Source organism: Vicia villosa, linkage group LG6 (genome assembly GCF_029867415.1).
Source record: "Vicia villosa cultivar HV-30 ecotype Madison, WI linkage group LG6, Vvil1.0, whole genome shotgun sequence".
Classification (NCBI taxonomy): domain Eukaryota; kingdom Viridiplantae; phylum Streptophyta; class Magnoliopsida; order Fabales; family Fabaceae; genus Vicia; species Vicia villosa.
Window position 1 is genome coordinate 156,134,195 of NC_081185.1, and position 14,683 is coordinate 156,148,877.

The window sequence follows — 14,683 nt, forward strand, 5'->3', positions numbered from 1 at the left end:
TTAATGTTCATCTTCTTCTTCTCCATTACTTGCGGAGTTTATCACAGCTTTAACTGCGACCTTACCTGCAGAAATTCCTTCGTTTTTCCTGTAACATCAAAACTAAAAAAAACATGTGAATCAAAACAATATGAGTGCCCAGATTAACTAATTAGGACACTGCGGGTTCAATGGTGTGGTCGTTGAGTTCTGAAAATGGCTGTAACACAATGCACGAAGCTTAACAGTTATGATGCCCTAACAATGGCATCTCTTCATACCTGCATCAAATCTTTCCAACGATGATTCTAAAAGACTCTAAGCATCATTATTATCATGAATACATGCAAAGAACTCATTTATATGGCATGGATCAAACATTTGAAATTTAAAGAAGGTGAGAAAACCGGTGATAGTGGGAGGGAGTGAATGAGTGCGCTTCAGGCTTCAAAAACGATCTGGTTGTGCTCCTGGACGTCTCAGAGTGATGATATGATGTTTGGTTTTGATTGAAACTCGCTGAAAAAAATTTGTGATCGTGCCCTAGCTTTTGGAAACTTTGGAGCTTGCAAACCCTAGTCTTCTTGCCCAAATTTTTCGTCCCCTTGCATCGGATTATATTTGCATATTTATAAGGAAGAGATTAGATCAAAGAAAATAGAAAGCAATCATGCCCTTAGAAAGATTGAGATTTGATTTGAATTAAGTCAAAAAAATTCTATTTTTGCATCATATCTTTCCTATAACCAAACCAACAAATTTCAATGATTTAAATTATATATTGTATTCATGATTTGATTGGAAAAATAATCTTTGAGCATTCCTTGAATATCTCCATTATTAATTTAATTTAATTTGATTTTTAATGGATAAAAATGAAAAATAGATAAAATAAATGAAAGAATAATGCATGGATGGGATCATTGGTCGTGGACCATGTTAGAAACAAATTCCCAACGTAAAAAGATAGGCCCATTTGGAAAAAAAATCCATTTTGCTCAATGTTGACTTCATGCACTTTCTCCAAAATTGGTCAACTTCAGCAATGCACAAGTCTCTCAATTTTTAAGGTATGAAAGTGTTCTAGGATTTTTTGGAAAGCCCAAGATGTCCTCTACAAGATACTTTGGAACCGTTTTTGAATTTGGAGATTTTATCTTGAAGATATAGGTCCTGACAAAAAACAACTTTTTGCGAGCTTCTAGAAGGACCTGTAATGTTTTGACTTATATCTCTTAGGCGGAAGCATTTCTTGACCTTGGTCCCAACATCAAAGTTGTAGAGAATTGAATTTCCTTGAGAATGAGCTTTGGTTGGGAAATTTTTGGTGAACCATGTGGGAGATATGGTCAGTCAAAGTTAGGTTGACTTTTAGTTCAAATCCCTAATTTAGAAACTTGGACATTGTATTTTTGAAGCTTTCCTCAATGAATCATGATCAATACTTGATCAAATGATGAATGTGACTTCAAAATATTGATGTTGACTAAAAATCAGGAATTTTGACTGTAATTTGACCATAGTTGACTTTTAGGTCAAACTGGTCGACTATTGATCATTTGAGCAGTTGATTGATCAAGCTTGTGAATTGTTAGAAAGTATAGGATAAGTATTTTTAGTATCGTCTCCTCAGGGATTGATGCGATATTATCGCCGTTCTACAGCTTAGTGTATTTTGAGTTAAGGCTCTGGATGTGTTTAGTATCATGAAAGATAAATAGCATTAAAAGAAATTAAAGACAATAAATTCAGGTTTAAAAACGATTTGGTAAAACTGTGTCAAGATTAGTGTTCATTAGTTTGCTTCATATGTACTCTAAAGATTATATATATGAACCTATTCATGGTTAATACAATCACGTATCCTCTCGATACTGTTTATCTCTAAAGCAATATCGTGATTATTATCATATTCACCGTCAGATGATCTCTCATGCCGACAATCAACATGATAATCTTAAAAGCTTGATACTTGTGAATATCAACTCACAAATCTATCTCTAGAGTTTGTTTGTTGATAGATGAATATCTTTTAGGTCTAGCTTTGAAACATATCTCTCAATAGTGATCCAAAACAACAAATGAAACATAAATAACAAGATATTCACCATGTATTAATCATTAACCAAGTTCATACATAATAGATCAAAGAAAGTACATATTTACAAACTAACTACCTCTAATCTTGACACAAGATGAAACTTAGCCCTCCATATCCATGGAAGCTTCAACAACAAGCAACAAACCAAGATTTAGTGACATCAAACTCAAGAAGATCAAAGAAAGATGTTTGGAAATCTTGATTTTCTCTTAAAAATGGTTTTTCTCTTCTTCTCTTGCCCTAACTTTTCTTTCCAAATGTGTCTTATGATAAGAACAAAGCTAACCATGCTTAATCATCAATTTTATGTGGCTAAGAACAAAAGTTGAAAAAGTAGGTCCGCTGAGCGGAGCAGGTCCGCTGAGCGGAGCAGTAAAAATATCTGTTTTGTCTTCAAGGTCCGCTGAGCGGAGAGGGTCCGCTGAGCGGAGGTAAATTTTCTGCTCTTCACTGCCCACGTCCGCTTCAGCTCCGCTGAGCGGACTTGCTGATGAAAAAAATTGTTGCATCACTGCCTGGGTCCGCTTGGACTCCGCTGAGCGGACCTCCTTGCACAAAAATTCTTCTTTTTGCATTCCAACCTCATTGCAAGCTTGTTTTGATCAATCTTCTCATTCCATCTTGTCCAAAAATTGTTAAAACCTAAAGAAAACATAACAAGAGTTAATAAACTAACTTAATTTAGAAAATAAACATAAATTTATTTATTTACATACTATTATATCAAAAAGTAATCAAATTTGGCACAAGAGTTTCAGAAACACCACAAAACATATATACAAACTATGCACAAATGGGATTCTAACAACTCTCCCCAACTTTGATCTTTGTTTGTCCTCGAACAAAGCTAGCTCAAAAACATACATCACCGAATCACATGAGGTTAGCAACATCAATTGAATGGTTCAAACTTGAGTTACATACCTACAAGATAAGTCTTCCTTGCTTGTACAAGATTCTAACATGACTATGAACCACTTTCTGAACACAAACTTTCAACACAATTGCATTAAAGAGATAATGTTCATGAATGAATCACCTATGTTTCACTTCACAAAAATAATTGAAGGACAATTGCCATGATAGCATAAAGGACAAATCACACTCCCTAGTAATGATGCACATCCAAAACAATTCATATATTCATCTATACTATGCACACGAGACAATAGAGACAAAGATCACTGAGGACTTCATTTGGTTGTAACTTGGCCTGGGTTCCAAACAAGTGATATTATATATACACGGCCATTGAAACAAAAAGGGTGAATGATCATGGAAAGCATTATTTATGTACAACACTACTAATATGTTACCCTTTTGTTTTTCACCATACAATGCATCCTTTCCTTTTCTTTAGACCATTAACACAAATTTTTTCTCTTTTTTTTTCTTTTCTTTTATCATTGTCTTTCCTCTTTTTTTTTTTTCAAAGAATGCAATGCACCACCATATTCTTTCTTTTCTTTATCTTTAAGAAACATCTCTCCCCAACTTTAAACATTTCTATCTATAAAGACATCAATGCTTCCCATTTAAGGTTCAAGTACTATTGGGTTAAGTGTTTACCAAAGAAATTGTCAAGTGAATCACTTCTCTTTATCAAAATTCATTGTTGTTTTTTTTTTTTTTTTTTTTTTTTTTTTAGTCACTTGACAAAACAAAAATTTTAGGCTCAAAATTGGTTACAAAAGATCACACACTCACGGGTAGCCTTGTTTAAGGTGGTTTTTCTCATACTACTCAAAAAAAAAAAATTTGCCTCGATCCCTTCTAAGCTCTAATGTCTCATACAAAGCAAGATTAAACATGAATCATTTGAGTTAACATCAATCACTAGAACACTCTTATTTTTGTACACAATGGAAGTCCACTCACTTATCTAGTTTTGTCCTATTTTTGATTCAAACACAAACAAAATTTCTAAAATGCAATGTGATCAAAACTTTGTGTAAAGTCCTTAATTCATAGTCACCTTATAATCTACAAAGCAACAAAATACTTACCTTGGTATGAACATCATCAAGAATATCATCATCACCATCCAAATTTTTGATGTTGACACACCTTATCACTTTTTCTTCTTTAGAGCATCACTTCTATTCCAAGACAAACACAAAAAAATTATATACACCTTAACATATAATATATGTACACTATTCTACTACTAAAACACAATATTATAACAACAAGGGCATAACTTGCCCACACAAGCACACATTACTTAAACCAAATACTTAAACAACAAAGGCATAAGTTGCCTACAAAATATGTTCGGGTGGCACCCACGGCCACCAAAGTACAACAAACCTCATCCCCATATGGATGGCACAAAAGTAGTTACTAATACTAACAAAGGTGCTAGAAATTATGCTACTAGTTCCACAACATAAAAGTAAACAACAAAGTATTATAAAACTAAACATAAACTACATAAACAACAATAATAAAAATCACTGAAAATCCTCAATCCTCCTCATCATCCTGCTCCATGCCATCTCCTTCCTCTTCTTCCTCTTCACCATCCCCCTCTCTGAAAAATGGCCTCTCCGCAGGCCATGCACAATGAGCCTCATAATCCTCATTAGTAGGAAAAGAGGGAACATCCGCCGGGTTGACTTGGTGGCGATAGAGCTTGCACAGAGAATCATGAATCATCGCCTGCGATCTTCTGTTGGCATCAAAATACGCCCAATTGTACCTGCAAGCTAATTCTTCATTATACCTACCACCAGCAGGAGGAGCCATGTTCTGTGGCTGAGGATGCTGCTGGACACCTAGCTTGGGAGAGCAGTGCCTATGCACATAACCTGCGTCCACAACACTAGTGGATTTCATGCTTGCAACATTAGGGAACTCCACACCTGCATTCCTACATAATCCCATAATCAAACTTGGAAAACCAAGCTGAGCAGACGGCTTTGTCCCTCTTTTGGTCCCACTTGAAGCCACAATCCTAATCTCCTCAGAAATGATTTGAGCCACATCCACCTCTCCACCTGTCATAATCCAAAACAAAAGACAAGACATGTCAATGGTTAGGTCAGATGTGTGGCTTCTCGGCATGACATTGTTCAGGAGGAACACTGTGTACAGCTGTGCCATTTGAGTCATGTTCTTCCTGTCCATTTTCTGAATATAACCCGAAGGGTTAAGAGTGAACCCTCGGTGCTCAAAGGATAGCAGATCAGCAATCTCCTGCATATTCCAAGTCTTTGCAGCCTTTTTTCTTGCATACTCACACTTCTCACCTGCAGCACGAGGAGACGGTCTTCCCAAAAAATTGTTAATTGCATCCCTTGAAAAAGAAATGCCCCTACCTCTCACATAGGACGTGTAAGTGTACACCCTTCCCTCAACCGGAATCGCATTTGCATAGAACTCGCGCACAAGGTCCGCATTGATTTGAGTATCTGGAGAAATCAGAGCTTCTCAATGGCGTTCCGCGATATTTTCCAGAAACTGATGAAAGTTACCTCTGTGTGAGAGGTCAAACACCTTTTCTGGCCAAATCTTCCGACCAACCAATTTCTCAAACCTCTCCTGCTGCTCTGGTCCTAGAAACCTATGGGAATCGAAGGGTGGTTGCGGAGCAGCTCCTGAACTTGAACCTGTCAATTGCCTAGCTCGCTTTCCCCGATCACTTCTTGACGACATCTACAAAAAAACAACACAACATCGAACAAACATCGTCAAAAGCAACATTTATAGCAATTTACATGTCCATTAGTAGTGTGAAACCAGGCCCTAAACCATTACATAACATTCAGAAAACAGAACTGAAATTCTGCACTCAGCAGGGTCCGCTCAGCGGAGGGGGTCCGCTCAGCGGACCTGCGCAGAAAATCAAAAACACCTGCAGAAACAGGTCTGCACCAGAACAGCCATGGGGTTTCAAACCCCTTTCAATCACAAGGATGCAAGCACATAAGCAGCAGACAACAAGAATATTAACATCAAATTTAAGAAACCCTAACATTTACAATTTAATCTAACCTAAATCTAAAACCTAAACAGAATTTCTTACTAAAATCAAACCTACTTTACAATCTAATCTTACTTATACTACCAAAGCATACTAAAGCTTAAAAGAAACATAAATCTACAACCCTAATATAGTTTAAACAAAAGATTTCAACCTTAAACCACACATACCTTGTGAATGCAGAAAAACACAGCACAACACTTGATTGAAGAAAAAAAAATTGAGGCTTGAGAGTTTGAAAATGATGGAGATGGAGAAGAGAGCTTGTAGAGGCAAATGAATTTCACAAATGTGGTGAGTTAGGGTTCTGAACCCGCTCAGCCACAGACTTCTTTCTTAATTGGGCCTTTGGACCGGTTTGGTCCATTGGGCCTCTTTTTTTTTTTTTCTGGTTTTTAGCAGGTCCGCTCAGCGGAGGGGGGTCCGCTGAGCGGAGCAGTAAAAATCTGGTTTTTCTGGTTTTTCAGCAGTCTGCTCCACCCGATTTTTTCTCCACCGATTTTTCAAACATCCCAAAGCACATAAAACAGAGAATACTTACAATGTTGGGGTGCCTCCCAACTAGCGCTTTGTTTAACGTCGGTGAGCTCGACGGTCCGAGGCGGCTTTACGGATCAAAAATCGGAACGGATTCCGAATTTCGATCGACTTCACCACCAAGATACGGCTTGAGTCTTTGGCCATTGACGGTCCAACTTTCATTTGTTGACGGATTTTCAAGCACAACCGCTCCATAGTCTTTTACTTCTTTGATTCGGAACGGACCCGACCATTTGGATTTCAATTTGCCCGGAAACAACTTCAACCTTGAATTGAACAATAGAACCATTTGGCCTTCTTTGAAATCCTTCTCCACAATCTTTCTATCATGATATCCTTTCACTTTCTCCTTGTAGATTTTGTTGGATTCATAGGCTTGTAATCGCAATTCTTCCATCTCAAGCAATTGCAATCTTCTCATTTCACCACTTGCCTTCGGATCAAAGTTAAGCAACTTCAAGGCCCAAAATGCCTTATGCTCCAACTCCACAGGTAAATGACAACTCTTCCCGTAGACCATTTGAAATGGAGTAAAACCAATCGGTGCCTTGTATGCCGTACGGTAAGCCCACAAAGCATCATCCAACTTTTGTGACCAATCCTTTCTTGATGACGAAACTGTTTTTTCCAAGATTCTTTTGATTTCTCGGTTGGAAACTTCGGCTTGACCATTAGCTTGCGGATGATAGGCCGTGGTTACTTTGTGCTTCACACCATATTGTTGTAAGACTTTTTCTAGTTGTGTGTTGCAAAAATGTGAGCCACCATCACTAATGAGAATCCTTGGTGTTCCAAACCTTGTGAAAATGTTTTTCTTCAAGAACTTGATTACGGTCTTTCCATCCGCCTTCGGACATGCTAACGCTTCCACCCATTTTGAAACATAATCAACCGCAACCAATATATACTCACAACCAAAAGATGAAGGAAATGGTCCTACAAAGTCTATTCCCCAACAATCAAACACTTCCACTTCTAACATATTTGTCAATGGCATTTCATTCCTTTTACTCACTCCACCACTTCTTTGACAATTATCACAACTTTGTGCATGTAAGTAAGCGTCTTTGAATAACGTCGGCCAATAGAACCCGGATTGAAGAACTTTTGCCGCCGTTCTTTGCCCACCATAATGCCCACCATAAGGTGAATTATGACAATGCCACAAGATTCTCATTGCTTCCTCTCTCGTCACACATCTTCTTAGCACACCATCCACACCAATTTTGAACAAGTATGGATCATCCCACACATAGAATTTGGCATTATGGAGAAACTTCTTTATTGCACTTTTACTCCAATCTTCCGGCATCCAACCCGATGCCTTATGATTAGCCATGTCAGCAAACCACGGCCTTTCTTCCACCATGAACAACTTTTCATCCGGGAATGATTCCAAAACCTCTTCTTCTTTGTTTGTTACCTCTTCATTCACCAACCTTGATAAATGATCCGCCACCAAGTTTTCCGCTCCTTTCTTGTCTTTAATCTCTAAGTGGAATTCTTGTAGCAACAATATCCACCTAATGAGCCTTTGCTTTGAATCCGGCTTGGTAAGCAAATACTTTATCGCTGCATGGTCAGTGTAAACAACAACTTTCGAACCAATTAGATAGGACCTAAATTTTTCTAATGCATATACAATAGCTAGTAGTTCTTTTTCAGTTGTTGCATAATTAATTTGTGCTTCATTAAGAACCTTACTAGCATAATGTATAGCATGAAAAATTTTTCCTTTTCTTTGACCCAACACCGCTCCTACCGCATAATCACTAGCATCACACATTAGTTCAAAATCAAGTTTCCAATCGGGTGCTATGATTATGGGTGCGGTGGTCAATCTTTGTTTTAATTCATTAAAAGCTAAAAGGCATGCATTATCAAAAACAAAAGACTTATCTTTGTTGAGCAAGTTGCTCAAAGGCTTAGCAATCTTTGAAAAGTCTTTGATGAATCTCCTATAGAATCCCGCATGGCCTAAGAAGCTTCGAATTCCTTTGACATTTGTTGGCGGTGGTAACTTCTCAATAACCTCCACTTTTGCTCGGTCTACTTCAATTCCTTTGGAAGAAACTTTGTGACCAAGAACTATGCCTTCAGTAACCATGAAATTGCATTTTTCCCAATTGAGGACCAAGTTGGTTTCAACACATCTTTTCAACACGGCATCCAAATTCTTCAAGCAAAGATCAAATGAGGCTCCAAAAACGGAGAAGTCATCCATGAAAACTTCCATTTTCTTTTCTATAAAGTCCGAGAAGATAGCTTGCATACATCTTTGGAAAGTGGCCGGTGCATTACACAATCCAAACGGCATTCGCCTATAAGCAAAAATTCCAAAGGGACAAGTGAACGCCGTTTTCTCTTGATCTTCCGGATTGACCGAAATTTGGTTGTACCCGGAGTAGCCATCCAAGAAACAATAGAACTCTTGACCCGATAACCTTTCCAACATTTGGTCCATAAAAGGTAAAGGGAAGTGATCTTTCCTAGTAGCTTGGTTAAGCTTTCGGTAATCAATACACATCCTCCAACCCGTTACGGTCCTTGTCGGAATCAACTCATTCTTTTCATTTGTGATCACGGTCATTCCTCCTTTCTTTGGTACCACTTGGACTGGACTCACCCATGCACTATCGGAAATAGGATAAATCATTCCGGCTTCCAATAGTTTCACCACTTCCTTTCTTACAACTTCTTTCATTGTAGGATTCAACCGGCGTTGAGGTTGAGCTACCGGTTTAAAATCCTCCTCCATCATAATTTTATGCATACAATAGGCCGGACTAATTCCTTTTAAATCGGAGAGAACCCATCCTATTGCCTCCTTGTTAGCTTTCAACACATAAATTAATTTCTCTTCCTCCTCTTTAGACAATGAACCACTAATTATCACCGGCTTCTTACCACCTTCTTCAAGAAAAACATATTTCAAATGGGGCGGTAACATCTTCAATTCTAATTTGGTTTCTTCCACCTTTGGCTCATCTTTCAACTCCTCCATCTTTGCTTCAAAAGGACTTATCTCTTCAAAAACATCAAGATCTCGCAAACACTCTTCAATCTCTTTTTCTTCTTCTTCATTGAGAGCATCAAGAGCTTTGGTTAATGTTTTCTCAAGAGGATTGAACACATGAGCTCTACTTTCAACTTGCATGATAACTTCCTCCATAGCATCAATTCTAAAACAATCACTTGTATCATTTGGATGTTTCATTGCTTCCGAGAGATCAAAACACACTTCCTCATCTTGGAACCTCAATTTCATCAAACCATCATCAATGTCTATCATCATCCTTGCCGTCTTCATAAAAGGTCTTCCTAGAATCAACGGGGTATCAACATCTTCCTCCATATCAATGACAACAAAATCAACCGGAAAGAAGAACTTGTCAACTTTCACAAGTAAATCTTCCGCTATCCCAAAAGGCATAGTTGTAGACTTATCGGCTAATTGAAGTGTCATTCTTGTATTTTTCATATCCACAATGCCTAACCTCTTGACCATGGATAAAGGAATCAAATTGATACTTGAACCCGTGTCAACCAAACCTCTTCCAATATGAATGTCACCAATAGTAACCGGCAAAGTAACTCTTCCTGGATCTCTTTCCTTCCTTGGTAAAGTACTTTGAATGATGGCACTACATTTAGCATCTAGGACAACCGTTTCGGGCTCAGTGTAACTTCTTTTCTTTGTGAGAATGTCCTTCATAAACTTGGCATATTTTGGCATTTGCTCTAAAGCTTCTCCAAAAGGAATATTAATTTGCAATTGCCTAAATATGTCAAGAAAACGAGCATATTGTTTCTCATTATCTTTCTTCGAAGGCGCACGAGGGTACGGTAAATTACGAACGGGAGGACTCGTAACTTTCTTCTTTCCCTCTTTAATCTTTCTCTTTTTCTCTCTATTTTTTTCTTCTTCTTCCTCACTTTTTTCTTCACTCTCATTTTCAACTAAGACTCCCTCATTTTTCTTTGGTTCTACTTCACCTTCCACCTCTTTCTCTTTTTCTATCCTAACTTCCTCCTCCTCAACCTCCTTCTCCACTTCACTTTCAAGCACCCTCCCACTCCTAGTTACAACCGCTTTGCAATGCTCCTTAGGATTGGTTTGAGTGTTTGCCGTGAATGATGGTCCGGGTTGCTTCTCGGCTAATTGTTTTGCAAGTTGGCCGACTTGAGTCTCTAAATTCTTTATTGCCGCTTCATTACTCTTTTGATTCGCCATTGATGCTTGCATAAATTGATTTAGAGTCTCCTCCAACTTTGAAGGCTTGTCTTGAGAAGGTTGTTGTTGTTGATAAGGACTTTGTCTTTGTTGATAATTATCTTGTCTCTACCCTTGACCATATTGCGGTGCATTAGGTCTTTGTTGGTATCCACCTTGGTTTTGGTAAGGAGCTTGTCTTTGTTGATAGCCTCCTTGATTTTGATTCGCCATGTAATTCACTTCATTCACCGGTGGACAATATCCGGTAGGGTGGTCTCCACTACAAAGCTCACACGAAGCAACTTGTTTGTTCTTGTTAGGATCATGTAATTCCTTGAGTTGTTGAGGTAGCCTTGCCATTTGTTTTGTAAGCTCCTCCACTTGTTGAGAAAGAAGCTTATTCTGAGCAAGAATAGCATCATTGGTTCCTAATTCAATAAGTCCCGGTTTCTTTTGAACAACTCCTCGGTTATGTTGCACCTGATGATCATTCCTGGCCATTTTCTCAATTATCTCTATTGCCTCCTCTGCTGTCTTAGCCATCAAAGAACCTCCAGCAGTAGCATCCAAAAGAAGCTTCGGTTGAGGTTGTAAGCCATTACGAAAAATATGAATCTGGGTGAGTTCATCAAAGCCATGACTCGGACATTTTCTCAACATCGACTTATACCTTTCCCATGCTTCATTAAGAGTTTCATTCACACCTTGAGAGAACACTGAAATTGCTGTTTTTGCTTCAAGCAACCTTGACTGAGGAAAGAACCTATCAAGAAACTTTTCTTCTAACTCATTCCAATTTGTCATGGTTTGAGTAGGTTGATCAAGGTACCAATCCTTTGCTTTACCAATCAGTGAGTGAGGAAATAATCTTTTAAACACTTGCTCTTCCTCCCTTTCAGGTGCTCCGACTGCTCCGGCAATTTCATAGAACTTTGTCAAGTGTGTATATGGGTCCTCATGATCAAGTCCTGAAAAAGGACTAGCATAAAGTAGTTGAAGAATGCCAGTCTTCATTTCAGAATTTCTTGCATTGTTGTCATTTCGTGCAAACTGGGCTGCTCTTCTTGGACTGTTAGCACATGGTGCTCTTGGAGGTGGTGGTGGTGGTGGGTCTTGTTCTCCATGCCCTGCCATCTCTTCTTCTATAACTTGTGGTGTTGATGAAGTAGTTGCTTCTTGGGCTAATCTTCGTTCTTTGGCTAGTTTCCTTCTTCTTCTGGTTTTACTGTTCAATCTCCTTGCAGTTCTTTCAATTTCTGGATCAAAAAGAAGCTGATCTGCTGGGACACTCCCACGCATAAACCAGAGCTGAAACACTAACCAAAAAGTGAGCAAAGACTAGGTAATAATAATAATATTTATACTCAAAACACACAAAAACTATTGCTATGCTTATAATATCTTAACGCCAATCCCCGGCAACGGCGCCATTTTGTTAGAAAGTATAGGATAAGTATTTTTAGTATCGTCTCCTCAGGGATTGATGCGATATTATCGCCGTTCTACAGCTTAGTGTATTTTGAGTTAAGGCTCTGGATGTGTTTAGTATCATGAAAGATAAATAGCATTAAAAGAAATTAAAGACAATAAATTCAGGTTTAAAAACGATTTGGTAAAACTGTGTCAAGATTAGTGTTCATTAGTTTGCTTCATATGTACTCTAAAGATTATATATATGAACCTATTCATGGTTAATACAATCACGTATCCTCTCGATACTGTTTATCTCTAAAGCAATATCGTGATTATTATCATATTCACCGTCAGATGATCTCTCATGCCGACAATCAACATGATAATCTTAAAAGCTTGATACTTGTGAATATCAACTCACAAATCTATCTCTAGAGTTTGTTTGTTGATAGATGAATATCTTTTAGGTCTAGCTTTGAAACATATCTCTCAATAGTGATCCAAAACAACAAATGAAACATAAATAACAAGATATTCACCATGTATTAATCATTAACCAAGTTCATACATAATAGATCAAAGAAAGTACATATTTACAAACTAACTACCTCTAATCTTGACACAAGATGAAACTTAGCCCTCCATATCCATGGAAGCTTCAACAACAAGCAACAAACCAAGATTTAGTGACATCAAACTCAAGAAGATCAAAGAAAGATGTTTGGAAATCTTGATTTTCTCTTAAAAATGGTTTTTCTCTTCTTCTCTTGCCCTAACTTTTCTTTCCAAATGTGTCTTATGATAAGAACAAAGCTAACCATGCTTAATCATCAATTTTATGTGGCTAAGAACAAAAGTTGAAAAAGTAGGTCCGCTGAGCGGAGCAGGTCCGCTGAGCGGAGCAGTAAAAATATCTGTTTTGTCTTCAAGGTCCGCTGAGCGGAGAGGGTCCGCTGAGCGGAGGTAAATTTTCTGCTCTTCACTGCCCACGTCCGCTTCAGCTCCGCTGAGCGGACTTGCTGATGAAAAAAATTGCTGCATCACTGCCTGGGTCCGCTTGGACTCCGCTGAGCGGACCTCCTTGCACAAAAATTCTTCTTTTTGCATTCCAACCTCATTGCAAGCTTGTTTTGATCAATCTTCTCATTCCATCTTGTCCAAAAATTGTTAAAACCTAAAGAAAACATAACAAGAGTTAATAAACTAACTTAATTTAGAAAATAAACATAAATTTATTTATTTACATACTATTATATCAAAAAGTAATCAAATTTGGCACAAGAGTTTCAGAAACACCACAAAACATATATACAAACTATGCACAAATGGGATTCTAACATGAATCAGAGCTTGAAAATTCGCATGAGGATCATTTGAGATGTGTGAGAGGCCATGAGGTCCACTTGAGGTATAAGAAGTTGATTTTACTTGGAGAGAAACAAAACCCTAGTTGAGGCTTGTTGCTAAGGAGACAAGTAAGTGTGCCCAAATCTTGTATAGTCTTGAGCAGTTGAAAGTTATGTGAGCCAAAATATGATGGGAAAATTTTGGGGTATGACACATACCCAGATAGTCGACCATCCACTCAATCGCCTCGACCCTTAGTATCCAGGAATGGTGCAGCAGTCTCCCTCTGATCGACAGGTGGAGCAGACAATGAATATCGTGTAAGGTGATCGTCAACTCCCCAACCGGTAAGTGGAAAGAATACATCTCCCTATGCCACCGCTCCACGAAAGCCCCCTGCATATCGTGGCTGATAGTGGTGTACTCGGTCATGCACAACCCACCGAGCCCGGAAGCAGTCACCACATCATTAAACCACTGCGCCTCTGGTTTAAACAAATCAAAAATATTATGCGCGTGGTTCACCGTTTTTAGCGTTGCCCTTTCCTGTTGCAACAAAAACAAAAACAAAAACAAAAAATATTGTTAATTCGACCGTGAAGAAAATGTGAAATAAAAAGCTAAATAAAAAACGGTTAAATAATAAAGTCGGTTAAATAAAAAAATACCTCTCCCTCCTAGACACGTCGAGCGACGTGCTCGTGGTAGTAAATCAGCACAGAAGTGTCCCTAGGGCTAGGACCCCCCGGAAAGCCATCCTCCTCTTCCTCCCCGTGCGGAGGGCCAGCATCAGGTATCTCCTGATCATCCTGGTATCTTACATCCTTCTCCTCCTCCCGTACCTCCTCCTGTCGGGAAGAAGACACCCGAGCCAACCGACTCCTCGATCCAAATGAGGGACCAGCCTCATCCATTTGGACGGGTACTTATACTCTACCTCGTCCCTGTGTTGCTGCCAGCTGTGACGCCCGCTCGCGTCTAACCTACCTTGTCTAGGTCTCTTTGTCCTGTCTGAGTCGGGTTGCCTGCCATTTTCCTGAAAAAAATGAATTCCATAAGAATGCGAAACAATCAAGAAAATAAAAAAAAACATTTTTGGGTA